The sequence below is a fragment of the Heptranchias perlo genome, chromosome 28 (genome assembly GCF_035084215.1).
Source record: "Heptranchias perlo isolate sHepPer1 chromosome 28, sHepPer1.hap1, whole genome shotgun sequence".
NCBI lineage: Eukaryota > Metazoa > Chordata > Chondrichthyes > Hexanchiformes > Hexanchidae > Heptranchias > Heptranchias perlo.
Window position 1 is genome coordinate 32,035,981 of NC_090352.1, and position 19,589 is coordinate 32,055,569.

The window sequence follows — 19,589 nt, forward strand, 5'->3', positions numbered from 1 at the left end:
CTGAGTGTGATCAGACTTTTCAGCTGTGGGGGCATCACAACCTAACCCAATCCTTTCCTTACTTGACATCCAATGGTGGAACAGTCATCAATGGATAGAGATCAGGTTCAAGAACTTGGCCACAACTTCCTCTTCTCAGCTTAGGGAAACTGAGAACAATTGTAGCAACTAACGGATGCTTCAGCTGAGATGAGATCAGCTAATTCATTATACCACAGAACAAACCCAAGGCAAAATAATTTAGCACAGCATGCAATGCATCTATCTACTGAGTTAGTGAGGCAATCATACTAGTCCAGGGGCTTTCTTTGTGGTTGCATTGCAGCAGAAAAAGGCTACCTACAGCCTGTTAATTTCAGTTTACTGAGGTTAACTTACTAATTATGAGTGTTCACCAGAAATGCAGTAACCATGTGTGATCCTTCTCTCCTCCTCCCCCAGTTTAATATTTTACTGCTCATCTAATGTCCAGTAAAATTAAACTATGGCTTTTTGTACATTCTATGCCAAGTATAAAATATTACAATGAACTGTAGCAACAGCCTTTTAAAGCTTCAGTATGAATGCACATAAAAGGTAAATAACTTCTAAAATTCTGAATTTTGACATTTAAAATTTACATAAAAACATAATTATGCGATTTACTTTCATTCTCCTTTACCTTCCCTTCTCACTCTCAACCTCCTCCTTTGCTCCCAAGTGCAGCAACTCTACAGATGTTAGCAGCTTTTTTGTTTATCATCCAGTAGCCAGTCTTCACATCAATCTAGTTAATGGTCAGGGCCATCACACAGCCTATGTCACCTGGCATCCAGAAACACACACTACCCAAAATCATGAACAGCAAACAGGGATATTAGCTAATCTTAAAATTTCCTAGCCTACAGTGAGTGCAGTATCTCCACTGTTACCCAGCTAAGACTGACAATGGCTAATACCACAGACCAGGGCTGTTTATTGATTATATATTTCAGTAGTACACCATACAGTGCATTTACCTACACAGCCATCAGGGACAGTTTTATGGATTTCAATACACACACTAAAATGTGCCAGCACACCAACACTGTAACCTTAGTCAAGTCCACAAAAAAACACGCTTAAGAGTTTTGCTTGTACAAGTTGCAAAATACAGTTCCTCCACCAATATAATTACTACAAACTGTTGTTCCATAGATTGGAGAGATGCACAAAACAGGCCGACAGCTACATTACAATCAAATCCTGAAATCAATTTTTTCACACATTCAGTTCAAACGATCGGATGAGCGAGAACAAGAACTAACTTGCAGATTAGTACTGGAGTCACCGTATCATGTCTGAATAAGTTTTCCACATGATCTGAGCTACAGCAGGTCTGTACTATTAATTATAAACATAAGATAAAATCCAGTTATAAAATGTATTAAGAATTGTTTACAACTCTTTCATTTGGTGCAGATGGTCAAAAACATGCATACACTAGGTAGTGCACGTCACTAGTAAACTATGATTAAATATTTGTGATAGAGAAACCCATCTATGCTTAAGTTGCAGAGCTAAAACCATCCACCCAGTATTTGAATCCTGTAGTGAAACCTGTATTAAGCTATAACAAATGGAGAAAATCTTTTATTTTATGGGGTTTTAAAATTTAAGATGGAATCTTAAAGTAGAGGTCCAAAGAGATTTAGGGGTCCATGTACACAGATCACTAAAATGTATTGGTCAGGTACAAAAAATAATCAAAAAGGCTAATAGAATGTTAGCCTTTATATCTAGAGGGCTAGAATGTAAAGGGGAGGAAGTTTTGCTACAGCTATACAAAGCCCTGGTTAGATCACATTTGGAGTACTGTGTACAGTTCTGGACACTGCATCTTAGAAAGGATATACTGGCCTTGGAAGGAGTGCAGCGCAGATTCACCAGAATGTTACCAGGGCTCCAAGGGTTAGACTATGTGAGGAGAGATTACATAAACTAGGCTTGTATTTCCTGGAATACAGAAGATTAAGGGGTGATTTGAATGAGGTTTTCAGGATTATGAAAGGAATTGACAGGAAAGAGAGAGAGAAACGTCCTCCGCTAGTGGGTAAGTCTACCTCATGGGGACATAACCTTAAAATCAGAGCCAGAACACTTCCTTCAAGCAAAGGATGGTAGAAGTGTGGAACTCTCTCCCACAAAAAGCAGTAGGTGCTAGCTCAATTAATAATTTTAAATCTGAAATTGGTAGATTTTTGCTAGCCAAGGGTATTAAGAGATATGGAGTCAAGGCCGGTAAAAGGTACAGATCAGCCATGATCTCATTGAATGGCGGAACAGGCTTGAGGGACTGAATGGCCTACTCCTGTTCCTATGAATCCAGAGCCAGCTAGTGTTCAGCACCAAAAAAGGGCTTCCTTTAATCCAGCATTTGGATTAGGTTGCGGTGTTTGGTGTAAACAGCAATATATTCTTATATTTCGAGAGGGATTTGTTGACCATGGTGTATCTCTAGTCACACCAAGCCGCTAAACCGGTTTGTCTGGATGGATGTGTCAGCAGGGGCACAAATATGGTCTAGATCCAGACTTGCATAAAATGTAAATATTCCCATATATGTACTGTTTGCATGGTCACATTTTGTATGTATATAGTTCGACCTGGTGAAATTGTGATCTATTTCAAAAAAACGGAACAGCTAAAAGCGGACATTGAAAAGACTACTGCAGTGGGTACGCTAGCATAGTGATAATGTTACTGGACGAGTAATTCAGAGGCCTAGACTAATAATCCAGAGAATGTGAGTTCATAGCAGTTTGAATTCAGTTTAAGAAAAAAATCTGGAAATAACAAAAGGCTGGTAATAGTAAAAGTAACCATGAAACTGTTGAATTGTCATAAAAACACAACTAGTTCATTAATGTCTTTTAGAGAAAGAAACCTGTCGTCCTTACTCGATCCATCCTATACACACATCACACAAATGTGGTTGACTCTTGATTGCCCTCTGAAGTGGCCAAGCAAACCAATGAGTTGTATCAAACTGCTCATAAAGGTGGCCTACCACCATTTTCTCAAGGGCAACCAGAAATGGGTAATAAATGGCAGCCTTGTCCGTGGCACCCACGTCCCGAGGATGAATAAAACAAAATAAATTGTAAATTCAGTGACAGGGTCTGAAAGAGCCTGATCCCATGTCTTTCTGATTTCTGTTCTATCTCCCCATATGCCCTCACTGAGCACTTCTTGTCCAGAGGACCAGGTCCTGCTCCCTTGACCCCTTTCCCACTAAACTAACGATCACCAAACTTCCCTTCCTGGCCCCCACGCTAGCTGACCCTCGGGTACTGTCCCGCTCCCTTTCAAGGCAGCCGTCATCACTTCTCTCCTCAAAAAACTCACCCTCGACCCCTCTGCCCTTACAAACTACCGTCCTATCTTCAAACTCCTTGAATTGTTGTCGCCTCCCAAATCTATGCTCATCTGTCCCACAACTCCATGTTTGAACCTCTCCATCACAGCACTGAAATGGCCCTAACCAAAGTACAAATTACATCCTCTATGACTGTGACCTCCTTGACCTTTTTGCAGCCTTTGGCACAGTCGACCATACATCTTCCTCCATTGTCCAGCACAATGGGACTGCCCTCGCTTGATTCCATTCTCATCTCCTACCTATCAAATCATAGCCAGAGCATCTCCAGCAATGCTTCTCTTACTATCCTCGCACCGTTATCTTCAGAGTCCCTCCAGGGATCTATAATTGGCTCCCTTCTCTTTCTAATCTATACGTTGCCCCTTGGTGACATCAACTGAAGTCATAGGATCAGTTTCTACATGTACGTTGATGACACCCAGCTCTACCTCGCCACCATCTCTTGAACCCTCCAATGTCTGTGCTGTCAGACTACTTGTCTGACACAGGTCTTGAATGAGTCACAATTTACTCCAGTTAAACATTGGGAAGACCAAAACCATTCTCTTAGGCCCCAGCCATTCACTCCATACCCTTGCCACTGATTCTATCTCCTTTACCAACTACAGTCTTAGATTGAACCAGACTGCTCGCAACCGCAGCATCCTATTTAACCCCAAACTGAGCTGCCGACCCCTTAACCTCTCCATTACAAAGACAACCTACTTCCACCTTCAGAACATCACCCACCTCTACCTCAGCATATCTGCTGCTGAAACTCGCATTCATGCCAGGGACCAGTATTGGGACATGAAGGAACTGTACCGTTGGGGCGGGCTCCACCTGAACCAGGCTGGGACCAGGGTCCTAGCGGAAAGGATAAATAGGGAGGTCACAAAGACTTTAAACTAGTAAATTTGGCCAGGGGTTGGGGGGGGGGGGGTGGCGGGGAGGGCTCAAGTGGAAAAGGTAGTATAAATAATAATTCTAAAACAAATGAAAAGGAAGACAGTTGGGTAATGGTCAGAAATTATGCTTTAGGCACTACAGGTAAAGGGAAAACTAAAAGATGTAAAGTAATTAAATCAGGAGAAATAAGAAATGTGTGAGAAACACATTAGAGGACAAGTTAGGCCCAAATAAGTGTTCTTTATACAAACGCATGGAGTATAAGGAACAAAGTTGAATAAACTGCAGACACAAATTCAATTTAGAGGGTGCGACATGGTAGCCATTACTGAGACATGACTGCAAGACCGTCAGGACTGGGAACTGAATATACCAGGTTATAAGGTCTATAGGAAGGATAGGGAAACTGGTAGAGAGGGAGGAGTAGCCTTAGTGATTATGGATGCAATTACTTCAATGATAAGAGAGGATATAATGAGAGGTAAGCAGGCTGCGGAGACTATAGAAAATAGAAAAGGATTTAAGACTGTAGTGGGAGTTGTGTATAGGCCCCCTGGTAGCAGCTGTGAAGTGGCAGAATGTATAAATGCAGAGATTAGACAAGTATGTAGCAAAGCCAGAGTGGTTTTAATGGGGATTTTAACTTTCATACAGATTGGGATGAGCAGACAAGCTCTTGTCAGAAAGGTAGCGAATTTCTTGAGTGTGTTCAATACAGCTTTCTGCAACAATATGTCCTAGATCTAATAGTGATCATAATATGATCGAGTTCAATGTTGTGTTTGAAAGGGAGAAACCAGTATCAGCTACTGAGATTCTAAATTTAGGTAAGGCCAACTTCAACAGGATAAGACAGAGACTGCCCAAGGTAAACTGGGCAATCTGTTAATGGGTAAAACGACAGATCATCAGTGGATGGTGTTCAAAAAAAAGCACAGATCCTGGCGACTGGGAAAGATACAAAGAACAGCAAAGGGTGACAAAGCAGATAGTAAGAGCTACAAAAGGAGTTTGAAAAGAAACTCAAGGGATACAACAAAAAATGTTTACAATTACATAATGAAAAAGAGGGTAGTGAAGAGCAATGTGGGCCCCTTAAAAACTGATAATGGTAATATTGTACATGAAAATAAGGAACTGGCGGACATGTTAAATGATTACATTGCGCCAGTATTTACAGTAGAGGAAGAGGATAGCATGCCAGACACCCCAAGGAAACTAATTTTGAATCATAATTAATGTAAGCAAATTAACAGTAATGAAGAAAATAACGGCACTAAAGAGTGACAAATCCCCAGGACCAGATGGCTTCCATCCCAGGGTTTTAAAGGAAGTAGGTGAGAACACTGCAGATAACCTAACTATAATCTTCCAAAATTCTCTCGATTCAGCAACCGTTCCTTCAGATTGGAAAATTGCACGTCACTCCGCTTTTTAAGAAAGGTGAGAGGGAGAAACCAGGGAATTATAGACCAGTTAGCCTAACATCTGTTGTCGGGAAATTACTAGAGTCTATAATTAAGGACAGAGTGACTGAACACAGTGAAAATTTTCAGCTGATCAGAGACAGCCAGCTTGGATTTGTAAAGGGTAGATCATGCCTGATGAAACGGATTGAATTCTTTGAAGAGGTGACTAAAGTAGTGGACAGGGGAATGTCTATGAATGTTGTTTATATGGACTTATGGAAGGCATTTGAAAAAGTCTCTCATGAGAGACCGTTAGCTAAAGTTGAAGCTCATGGAATTGAGGGCAAATTATTGACCCGGTTAGGAAATAGGCTGAGCGGCAGGAGACAGAGAGTAGGGATAATGGCCAGGTATTCAAAGTGGCAGGATGTGACTAGTGGTGTCCCACAGGAATCTGTGTTGGGGCCTCAACTATTCACTGTATTTATTAACGACTTGGATGACGGGATAGAGAGCCACATATCCAAGTTTGCCGATGACAAAGATAGGCAGCATTGTAAGCAGTGTAGATGGAAGCATAAAATTAGAGAGATATTAATAGATTAACTGAATGGACAAAACCGTGGCAAATGGATTTCAATGTAGGCAAATGTGAGGTCATCCACTTTGGACCTAAAAAGGATACTTTCTAAATGGTGGAAAGCTCGAAACAGTGAAGGGTCCCAAGAGATTTAGGGGTCCATGTACATAGATCATTAAAATGTCATGGATAGGTACAGAAAATAATCAAAAAGGTTAATGGAATGCTGGCCTTTATATCTAAAAGACTAGACTACAAGGGGGTAGAAGTTATGCTACAGCTATACAAAGCCCTGCTTAGACCACACCTGGAGTACTGTGTTCAGTTCTGAGCACCACATCTTAGGAAGGTTATATTGGCCTTGGAGGGAGTGCAGCATAGATTTATTAGAATGATACCTGGACTCCAATGGTTAAATCGAGAAGCGGTTACACAAACTAGGGTTGTATTCCCTGGAATTTAGAAGGTTAAGGGGTGATTTGATCTGAGTTTTCAAGATATTAAGGGGAACTAATAGGGTAGATAGAGAGAAACCATTGGGGAATCTAGGACTAGGGGACATAACCTAAAAATTAGAGCCAGGACTTTCAGAAGTGAAGTTAGGAAACACTTCCTCACGCAAAGGGTAGAAGTAGTTTGGAACTCTTGCAAACGGCAGTTGATGCCAGCTGAATTGTCAATTTTAAATCGGAGATTGATAGATTTTTTTAACCAAAGGTATTAAGGGATATGGGGCTAAGGCAAATATATGGAGTTAGGTCACAGATCGGCCATGATCTCATTGAATGGTGGAACAGGCTTGAGGGGCTAAATGGCCTACTCCTGTTCCTATATTACCTTCAGACTACTATTCCAATGCTCTCCTAGCTGGCCATCCTCCATGCTCTGTAAACTTCAGCTCATCCAAAACTCTGCTACCCACATCCTGTTCTGCACTAAGTCCCGCTCACCCATCATTTCTGCCTTTGATTATCTACATTGGCTCCCAGTTCCCCAATGCCTCCAATTTAAAATTCTCATACTTGTCTTTAAATTCCTTCGTAGCCTCATCCCTCCCAATCTCTGTAACCTCCTGCAGCCCAACAATCTCTAGAACTCTTTGTTCTTTTGACCCCCTTCACCCTACCTGTGGCTACCTTTAGCTGCCAAGGCCCCAAGTTCTGGAATTCCCTCCCTAAACCCTGTTTTTCCACCTCCCTCTCCTCCAAGCTTTTGGTCATCCCTCCTAATATCTCTTTCCTTGACTCGGTGCCCATTTTTGATTGAATCTCTGAAGTACCTTGGGAAGTTTTCCTACATTAAAAGGTGCTATATAAATGCAAGTTGTTGATGGCTTTCATACAAGGAATTTATATAATGTTTTTCACATCCTCAGGATATCCCAAAATGCTTCCCAGCCAATTACTTTTAAAATGTAGTCACTGTTATGAGGCAGGAGAACACTGCGGCCAATGTTCCTATAAACAGCAATGGAATGAATGACTAATTAATTTGTTCTTGATTGAGGGAGGAACGTTGGCCAGGACACTGACAACTTACTGTTCCTCAAATAGTGCCCTGGGATCTTTTACCTCCCTGAACTACTTTAATGTTTCATCTGAAAGCTGGTCCTCCCTTAGCCTAAATTATGAACTCAAGTGGATCTTAAACCCACAACTTTCTAACTCTTGTGGAGAGAGTATGACCAACTGAAGCCATCGTACTGAAGCTGCACAGCGCTCTGGGTAGGCTGCACTTTGAACACTGTACAACTGAAACATCCAAGCCCTTGAATTGGTGCCAGTGAAGGGTCACATGGCTAATTCTTGATGCTAGACGGTTGAGTTATGAGGAAAGGTCAGAAAAACTTGGATTCTTCAGTCTTGAAAAGGTGAATGAGAACGTACTTTATAAAGCTATACAAGTGGAATAGAAAGGGTTAATCCTGAACATTATGATCATGAGTGCAGGTCAATAAGCACACACTGGTAAAAGGCATGTTCAGGACTTCTTCACACCAAGTGATTAATAACTGGCATGGTAGTCCAGGTAGGGTAGTGGAGGCAGAAACTCTGGAGTCGAAGAGGCTATGATGGAATAATTGTTTGTGGGAGAATTTATTTTTGTGATGCAGAAGCCTTAAGGTTTTCAATTATTTGCCACCAAGAAATCATATTTCAAGGCATGATCCAACTGTCACTCCCCGATCATGCCACTTGTCTTGTTCTGGACTTATGAAAAGGCAGCAGCTCTGGGCAGTAAATAGTGCTGACTTGTACAAGGTCAAATAGGTCAAATAAAATTATAAAGCTAGTGTTCAAGAGAAAAACTAGCTGCATCAATCAGGTATCCATGGTTTTATTACCAAGCTTTGTTAAAAAAAAATACTAGTCTATATCCTGTGGCATTGCAGATGAAGAGTCATGACCACATGAGGGTTTCAGGTGAAGTAGAGTTAGAGAACTGGGGTTAATTGGCCTAGGGCATACAGATGTAATTCACTCAATTCCAAGTTGTATATACTGTCCTTATTTTCATATTTCCATTATAAATTCCTAGGTCTAAATTTTTAATGGAAACTACCTATGTAAAACTGTGATTCTGTAACCACTCTCCCATCAATGCAGTGCCTGTACTTGCGGTGACAAGTTTATATAGTCAGTTTTCATTATAAATATGGACATGGAAATTCATTATGGGAAAGTTGACAAGTGCATGCAGATGCAAGTTTTTTTAATATATTATTATAGCTAACAGTGCATCTAGAGCCAATAAATAGTTCATAAAATTCATTCTAGTAGTTTCTGGGAGCACAGGAGTTGTAGACATATTGTATGGGGGTTTCCATATAAAATTTAAACTGCAGCCTTGACACCCTAGAAATGGAACACACCTTGGAAGGGTGGAAGAGCACAGTACAGTATTTACTTCAGACTTTGTCAATGGCCGATGCAGTGTTACTGGAGTTCACAGATTATTTCATTTTCATGGCCAAGAGGGAGGGCTGGTGGCACAAAGCAGCAATAGGACATAAAGCAGAACAAAAATAAAATTAAAAAGGACAAAACAACATCAGATTTCACTACATCACACAATCTAGTCCATTAAATTTTAGGGATTAGATCAGAGTGAAAATTTGGGGGGAAAAGTTGCCAATACGCGTAATGCGATTCTTACAAATACCTGTATAAATTAAGACACAGAATACAAGATTACAGAAAGTTATGAAAAGACATCTTTGTAAAAAAAATTTTTTTAGCTAAGATTAGAAAGTATTTAATTTTGCTAAAAGTGTTGATATTAGCATCAGTGTAAACAATGATTCATATCATCCCAGTAATTGCAGGCTACCTTCAGAGTCTGATGTTAATCAGCTGTATTCAAATGAATATAACAAGTCCAACCTCTATGCTACAAAAGGGTTATGAACAAAGCTTTGACACAAGAGGTTTCTTGAGCATATACATAGCATTTCTGCTCCTAAATTACATTGCAAGCTAACAGACTCTTCAGTACCTGAGGCCCATATTATAATGTTGGGAATTACTTTAACCCTCACCTGGTTTAATTTTTGTAAACAATTTTACAACACCAAGTTATAGTCCAGCAATTTTATTTTAAATTCACAAGCTTTCGGAGGCTTCCTCCTTCCTCAGGTGAATGATGTGACATAAAGCAGATAGGACATAAAGCAGAATAAACACTTTTAGCAAAATTAAATACTTTCTAATCTTAGCTAAAATTTTTTTTTTACAAATATGTCTTTTCATAACTTTCTGTAATCTTGTATTCTGTGTCTTAATTTATACAGGTATTTGTAAGAATCGCATTACGCGTATTGGCAACTTTTCCACCCAAATTTTCACTCTGATCTAATCCCTAAAATTCAATGGACTAGATTGTGTGATGTAGTGAAATCTGATGTTGTTTTGTCCTTTTTAATTTTATTTTTGTTCTGCTTTATGTCCTATCGTTCCACATCGTTCACCTGAGGAAGGAGGAAGCCTCCGAAAGCTTGTGAATTTAAAATAAAATTGCTGGACTATAACTTGGTGTTGTAAAATTGTTTACAATTGTCAACCCCAGTCCATCACCGGCATCTCCACATCATGGTTTAATTTTGACAGTGGATTAATCAAGTTATTCACCAGTGCCTAAGCTAAGCACCTTAAAAAACATACAAAACAAACAGCTTCTTTTTCAATTAATATAGAAGCTGTATCCTTTACTATGGGACAGTAATCCAAAAGAATACAGAATTACTTAAGAGGAAAAATTGCATAAATACAGTAAAATACAGCAATATTAAAGGAAATTACATAAGCTGGCTCATTGTTTGCTAGACATTACTATAAATATAAAAGAAACTGGTTGGAAAATACTGGGTATGGATAATGCAATACAAATATTTGTAATTTTCATTTCCAACATGATTTAAAGAATACATTTAAAACTTCAATAGTAGTGTAGTAGGAGTAAGAGGAGGAACAGTTCTGTTACAATAGATTCCAAGGATGAGAGGTAGAATACTCTCTGATTACCACAGTGATCCTAGATAGCTTCCATTATTAAAAGGACATCAACTTGTGCAACCAGGATAAAAACAAAATTTTTAAATGAGATGGAAGATAAACTTTTTTTTGCTCTCTTACTGTGCTTAATCTGGTCACCACATTACAGGAAGGACATAATTGCTCTGGAGAGTGTGCAAAGATTTACAAGAATGTTGCCAGGGCTTGAAAATTACAACTACGAGGAGAGATTGGATAGGCTGGGGTTGTTTTCCTTGGAGCAGAGGAGGCTGAGGGGAGACCTGATTGAGGTGTACAAAATTATGAGGGGCCCAGATAGAGTAGACAGGAAGTACCTGTTTCCTCTAGCGGGGAGTTCAAGAACTAGAGGACATACATTCAAGCTGATTGGCGGAAGGATTAGAGGGGACATGAGGAAAAACTTTTTTTTTTACTGAGAGGGGGGTGGGTGTACGGAATTCACTGCCCGAATTGGTGGTAGAGGCAAGGACCCTCAACTCTTTTTAAAAATACCTGGACCTGCTCCTAAAGTGCTGTAAGCTGCAGGGCTACGGACCGGGTGCTGGAAGGTGGGATTAGAATGGGCACCTGGCTGTTCTGCGAGCCGGCGCGGACACGATGGGCCGAATGGCCTCCTTCTGTGCTGTATCTTTTCTATGGTTAATCATCAAATTTCTGCTTACATCGTTACTAAACGGTTGTGTAAGATTTTAAAACAGTAAAATGGCCATTCAGCCTATCAAACCCATTCATTCTGCAGACCACGTACAAATTGCTTTATTATGGGCTCCACCCAACCCATTTAATCCCCTGTGTGAAGTGCCCTAACTTTTTAAAAAAGCAGATCATCAGTCATGTTCCAAAGCAATTGTACAGTAGAAATAAGGTACGCAAATGAGGTGCAAATGTTATTTTCTGTTCAATATTATTGACCTCTGTTCTCTTTCCCCTTTCCTCAGTTCGCCCAATATTGCGTTCTGCAATCAAGATGGCAGATGACCTGTTTACAGGCCTGGATTAGTGCTGCTGTGGGCCGACAGACAACTTTACTATTTTCACTTCCACCTGCGAGGAGGACCCTAGCCTTTGCTCAGTGTCTTGCAGGAGTTCAGTAAACAGAATGCTGTAATGACATGTTCCTCACAGGAAAATCTCAGTATTTCACAGAGGTCCTTAACATGATTTGAAATACGTAATAAAAAAGTTTAATTACTGACAGTTAGATGAAATACTCACAGCTTTTTAACAATTTTTTTTTAAAAAGAGAAAGAAGCATGATATTCACAACTGGTAACAAAATTATTTGTGATTAGTAGAAATTTACTTCATCACAGAACACCAAGTTCCTTTAACAATATATAGATTCCTATCTGTATGCTTAAAAATGAATGTAAAAGTGGTAGCTTGATACTCACTTTCCAAAATCCAGTTATAAATACGATCCATTATGTGGACCTTTTACTGTGTGTCTATCTCAGCACAGACGATTTCTCAAGTGAGCTGGCAGGTGACTCACTCACTAGACGGGCCTGCTTTCTCTACTCTTCTAGGTTGTCCATCGTGATCAGGAACAGTGGAACATCCAGTGGGTCTGCCTTCGCACTGATTTTAACCTCGAGTGTCAAATCAGCTTTACGTTCTGAAAATTATTGCTGTCCGACACCAACAGGACTGTGGATGGCAAGACTGGCACGAAAAGACTTCCAAGGCAGAGAGAGAATAAAAAAACACTCTAGGAACAGTTCATTAACTGCTGGAGTGAGACTCTTCAGCTGTACTCGTCCCTTTATGATTGAGGGTCATGTGAGGACCATAAATCACCTCATTATCAGGATCCTCTGCGACATTAATTTCCAACCCCAAATGGCTGCGGCTTGATTAGTTTGGAATAATGTCGTAAATCCAGCAATTTCATGATAATCATTAACTACAATAGGGAGTTCTCCAGGTGAGGCCAAGGGCGGAGTGACGCAAATCGTCCAGCAATTTGCAGAGGATCGGAACTCAGTGTATATTAGTTACTCGGCAAATTTCTGGATTTTTGATGAATTAATAATGGCGTACGACGTTAATGCGTCTAATAGGGTTAGATGACGTAGGGTGGGAGGAGGCTTGTATGGAGCATAAACCAGTTGGGCCGAATGGACTGTGTCTGTGCTGTATATTCTATGGACAATTTCTGGCCTATTCATTTTAATGCGCAGGATACATTTCAAAGTGAGCAGAATTTACTTACTGCCTATATCACATTCACAGGACTTGTACAGCCCTGAACTTGCTCCCAAGTTTATTTTAACTGAACTGTTCATGCTTATTCTATGTAGATTGAAACTAGATAGGTTATAAGTAAATCAAAAAACAGCTAAAATCCTGGCTCTACAGAACACTAATTATCTTGATGGCATTTATGGAAATATAATCTTCACTGTCCAATAAACTTCAATGTATATGGTTGTCTTAACTCATTTTCTCGATCTGGAATAACTTTTTTTCAATTACAGTGGGATGGACAGTAAATTACATGGTTTGCACATGGCAATAATCTTTACTGCATATCTGAAACATTCATTTTCTTGTATTAAAAACTGCAATCCCTGAATTTTCATTGGTTTATGATACTACCATTCTACTAGCACTGCGCTTTAAGTCAGTATCATAATTACTAGGAAAACATCAATAATGAATCCATGCAAGTGACCTTTAGTGTTATTGTTTAACCATTAATGTTTGCTGAGTCATACAGATGACATTAATGGGACCAAATGATCACATGCTTAAAGTCACAAGGGATTTTCGAATCCAACCATTTGAAAGCATTTATATAAGACTGATATATGCAGATTAAATATAATCCTCATTTTAAAAAAAAGTGGTGAATAAGACAAGCTATATTTGCATGAATTCTGTACAATTCGGAGGTGAGCGTTATCTACTTTAAAATGGCACTGTATGCAAAGAGAAAAGTTTGTCAAACATATCATTGGCATACATCATGGAATCACTTCAGCATGACAAAGGACACACAGCTCTCCTTAATCTCTCAAAAAAAAATCTGCTTAACACTTTAAATTTTTCTCATTCTTCTCCCCTCCTCAGGCTATCAATATACTGACACTCGAGGGGGGCAGAGGGATACATCTGGCCCCTCTCCATACCATCTGAACCAGTGCTGGGTGGTGTACTAGAGTGGTTGAATAAGGCTTCCTCAGATTTCCCCCTGTAGGAATGCACCGGGTCTCTGCTTGGTACCATACCAAAGCAGGCAGGTCTACAATTTAGAGCTGAGGTTGAACACGCACATCATCACTCATGACATCACCCAAACCAAATAGCTTCAGGAGGAAATGTCATATTCAATCATTACTATGGACACAAGAATGTGAAAAAAAAAACTGATCACAATAGTGAATAAGCTGCAACAACAAATGGTATTTATATAACTTTGCTACATTTCATATGGGAAATTGCACACAGGCCAAACATGTTCATTAAAAAATCCTCTTCAATTTAAATTTGAAGCTATTAAAACATTTTTTAATAGGACAGAACAGTATAGCGTCTACTTGCCCCCAGTCCACATAGCACACAATTGGTGTACTCAATGGTGACTAAAAGGTCCTCTCAATAGTACACATATTAGAAAAGATTCATTTTCTGGAGTCAGATGTTTTTAAAGTGTCATTTGGGATAAACCTGTCTGAATCTCCTAGAGTTCTCTGTTTGTCAGCAGCTTTACATAGCACACTGGACATTTGTCTGTAAAATCATTGATCATGTCACTTTAGAAGGATCTAAATCCAGTGCTTTTCCTTTCCTTCTTATTCTGCATTTGTAGCCAGAGGAACACTCAATATAGCAGATGGCACCTGCTGGCTGTGGAACCGCACCACAAAGAGTTAATACTTTCAGGAAAGGGAAGAGCAACAGGAAAACTAGTAAGTTTAATTCTTCACAGTTTAGTTATCTGGAAATTGGTATTTACTCCATGAACAAGGATTTGCTGTGTTTTACCATACATGTGGATATTATTCTCCCAGGAATAGCAGCAACTGGAGTTCCAACTAGGAAAGACCTAACATATTGCCCTAACACTAATAACTCAAAAACTGGCATTATAACTAATCTAAGATTATTTTTGTTTAGTACAATACCTTCTCTACCTGAAGCCATGCAACTTCTGCAACCGCTGCTTATGTTGCCCAGGCCAGCTTGCAAAACCTTCCTGAATAAGTGTCCCTCCTTAGCAATGAGCTAACTCAGTGATGGTGGGTGAGTGCTTCAAATTGCCATATCAAAATGAAAAAAAGGGAATGATTCAGTTGCAAAGAATTACTTTAAATGAAGTTATATTAGGTGATATGGGATTTTGCTGTGCACAAAATGGCTTAATGAGTTGAATGTCTAGTTAACCTGTTTTTGGTGGGATTGGTTGAAGGAGGAATGTTGGACAGGAGAACTCCCGGCTCTTCAAATAGTGCCATGAGATCATTAGCTGCTTGCATATTGCAACAAGAACTGTGCTATTGGCTCCAGTTCCCAGGTATATTGCTCTTGCAGCCATTCATTATGTAAACCTGTATAACAAGTATTGGCAGTTTATTCGATTGCAGGGATATCACAGCCAAGTTCGACCCTTTTCCCACTTAATATAACTAACCCTAATGCAGGGGATTCCTGGATAATATTGCTCATGCAGCTAGTTGCAACGCGAAAGCAAACTTAGCAGATTTTTTAAGGTCAATAGCTAGCAACCAGCCTGGATAATACTGCTCATGTAACCAACTGCAACCCAAACATAAACTTGATGCAAATTCGCTAAGACCAGTGGCTACAACAACCCTGGATCTTCCTGTCTGTTGGCCTTAGTGAATCCTGACAAATTTACTTTTGGTTTGCAAATGGTTGGGAACCGATGACACTATATGGGTCTGACACAATATAAAAGCATCTTTAAATATCCACCTGAACCATCGGAATAGGCAAAAAGATCCATGGTTTTAAAATTTCCTCCCAATGGACAGTATTTTCAACAGTGCAACAAACTCTCAGTACTGTACTAAAGTGCAGGCCTTGATCAAGTCCTGAGCCTACAAATTCTGACACAGGGTACTATGAATTGAGCCAAGCTGGCATTGTTGAACAACAACTTCAAGGATTATAGGATCTGAGCAATTTGAAAAGTAATGAAATTCTATAGGTGAAATAAGCTCATGATTTATATAATAAAAATGACATATTGCTATTAGAGATGCATTATACTCAAAATTTGGTTATGGATCCACAATATAACTTTACTAAAAGTGACTTATAGGAGTTTCAAAGCAAACAGGAATGTCAGACTTAAATCTTTCACAGACACATTTGTATTCCAAGGTGGACTGGACTGCCAGCATCGCAATTTGCTCACTCAGAGCTATCAATACTGAAAACATCCTGAGTCAATCACTTGCAGTGACGAGGAATAAGAGTGCATTTTCAGCATAGTAAGGGCTCAAACAAACTTGGGGGGAAAAAAAAAGTAAAATTACTAAAGATGTAACAGCAAAAAATTAAGTCACTATTAGCAGCTGACAAAGCTTCTTTATGACTCAGTACATTTTACCTCCAACTAGTGTATGGTTTTATTAAAACAGAAGCAGTACAGGAATATTACAGACAAACAAAACATCCAGCTGACTCATCTGCAGCCCTAGGTGTTGTTTTCCTCCCTCTTGCCAACATTGCCACCTCCTATCATGATTTTAAAATTTCTGTTTAAAAAGAAACATTAGGCCGACTGTGCACATCCCAATTACTTAATGCATTGACTTAGACTTCTCTAGTTGCCCTCAAGATATTTTAGTTACAGTGAATCATTCAACACACATTTCCCATCAGCACTGGGTAAAGATTTTTCAGACTGAAAGAAATCCAAAACCTCAGCTGTAGCTTTGCAGACCTTGCACGATATTGATTTGCAATTGTTCTATCCTGCCCTTTACATTAGTGATGATGCCATTAGGTCTGCGCATTATTTTCACTGTCATCCATCTAAGGTTCAGACAAGTGGATTTTACAAAGAAGCTGAATGAACAAGTCGTGCACGAGGACTTAAAAAGGTACCTATGCACATTTTACAATTTTTTTTTACAAAATTAAATCTCAAACAGATACCAATGCTTAAAAACTGTACAATAACTTTTGTCTAGTACAAATGGAGGATGTAACCTCACACTCCCTGACAGTACCAGGCTGGTGTGCACAAAAAGTTCCACTACAGTTGCATTCAAAATGGGAATGTAATTAACGATTATAAAAAAAAACTTTAAAAAGCACCAAGGCTGTTTGCACACAATGTAATAAGGAGCTATATGTATGAAATATGTACCGTAAAAAGGCAGCATGATGTGATTAGGGTTAGAACTGCTCATCAATTTCACATTTTAGAGTGAAATAATGAAGTGTGAAGCCTGTGCTAGATCTCAGTGTCTTAAATCAAAACGTTGATAGATTTCTGATATTTAACAGAAAATATAAAATAAAGCTTGAAAATGAAAAATATAGAACCAATCAGAAAAAATAAGTAAACATAGGCAATTTTTTTGATTAGTTACTAGTTCTGGGAATAATTGCTCTTGTGGTACCCTCAATTATAATGTTTGAGGTTCTATTACTATGTAATGACAACAGGGGGGAAAAAAAACCTTCCCCCACCAATGAGAAACACAGCCCATTGCTAGAATGGTGAAACTTTTGCATTATGTTAAAAAAGTACTAATTTGGGTAAAAAAAAATCTGCAATTTGAGGGACTTTAATGCACACCATTCATAATGAATCCTAGTTTGATAGTGTTTTGGCAACAATGAGGAGTTATATTATGTGGACCCCAATGTTATTAACAGTAATGCAGATTCTCCTAAGGGTATCAGAAGCTAAAGGATGGATTTGTAAGTACTTATCTTGTCAACAGGAAGAGATATACATGCACTGTCTGCTTAAACATTTGTGGGAACTTAGCATTTAAATGCAAATAAACAGCATAAATAGGTGGTATAATTGGAATGATCTTTATACATATGGCTGTAGCATTTCAGTGAAAAAGACTATTCTACATTTCTTTAGATTGCACCTAAACATGGAATATTAAATATAGTACAATATTAATTTAATCACACAACAATTTGTATTCAAGGTCAACAGCATAATTACAAATAGTGATTACACAGGATTCTTATTTTACAGAAAAAACTATTCCACAATTATTTTACAATCATTAAAATTGGGAATCAACAACATGAATCGGTTTTAATGGTGCAATCAATTAGAAAACCAGTACATAGAATCATTTACAAACCCTACAGGGCATTACAAGTTACACAATGCAATTTTCAATCTAATTTGGCACTTCACCATGAGCCTTTAATTTTGTGATAAAGTCTTTTATGAGCGAACATTGTCAAATAGCTTCTGAAAATCAGGATCTGCAATATCAGCCAAATTTCTTATCTGCTGAGAGACCATTCATAATTAACATTTTCCACAAGATTACTCAGGGATAGGGGTGCTGGCTTAACACTTCGCACAAAGTATTTTATAATTTAAATTTGATTTTCATCAATTTGCTTTTGGGAAGGGTAATTATGAAAATCGTGACTTTTTTGCCCAAGTCAGGGTTCATCTATGATTATTAAATGTATCAGACATGGCCCATTGCAGAAAACTTTCAATGGTATTTATTATTCAAAAGAACGCAAGGAATTTTCTTGTGCAACTACATGTTCAAAAGTACTTTACCATACTAAGTTATATATATTTCATTCACTTAGCCCCCAATTATAATTCAAGATTTTAGTCTTGTTTGTAATTTGGAAATAAAGTAATTACACCTCACCTGTGATTTTAGTTAACTGAAAACTTAACTAGGTATGTGGAGAATGCAGATTTTCATCCAGGAAATGCCATGCCAAGGACTGAACCAGTACTTCAGCATGACAACTGCAATTCACATCCGGGACTAATGTTTAAAATTTCTTGGAAATCTAGTGTTCGCAAGATACCAGGTTACAAGGTAATTTTCAAGGTGGCACCCAGTAGAGAAATAATATGCCAATACAACATGCCTATTTCAATTGTAAAAAAAAATTAAATTAAGAGATTTGAGACAGATTTGAAACAGGCCCTACAAAAATGGAAATGATTCTAATTCAAAGTATACCTGAAATTTTCTATCACATCTTCCTACTAAAATTTGATTGGAGAACTATAGCTAGCTTTTTGACAAGTTGTTAAAAGGCTATTCTAATCCTCAGATAATAAGTTCAAGACATTAGTTGCTGTTTGTTTTTCAGTTACAGAGGTCACAAGGATGATTAAGACGGGAACTCCAAGATAAACAGAAAATGCTGGAACTTGATCCGATGAACAGAAGTTTGCCAGCTTAGGCGGAAGTGCAGCAAAAGCAAAGTCGACTCTCAATATTCTGCTGTAAGATAGTCAATACTGTACTGTGAAAGTTTAGGCTGACACTAATCAATTTTTAGCCCCAAGGGCTACCGATATGACATTAGATTAGACATTATTCAGATCATTACAGTGGAAGGAAAGCTGTTATTTGTTTTGGAGTCAGAGAGCCAGGGGTCTGTTGAGATTGTATGCTATGTGTGTTGTGCTTCAAAAAACTAGTGTAGTAGCATCCTTCAAGTAAGCCAAAATTCTTTAAGTGTTTACAATATTAAGTATTTTCAACATTTTAATATACATAAAAATGTAAAAGTCCGTTATATTTATTCTAATTCTCCCTAAACAATTTCAAAAAATTGAA

The 19,589-nt window shown here is 38.7% G+C and overlaps 1 protein-coding gene across 1 annotated transcript in view; it reads right to left on the minus strand.

Annotated features, from left to right (window-relative positions):
* The window catches only part of nlk2 (nemo-like kinase, type 2), a 159,019-nt gene that overhangs the window by 9,902 nt on the left and 129,528 nt on the right, over nucleotides 1–19,589 (minus strand). The window lies entirely within an intron of this gene.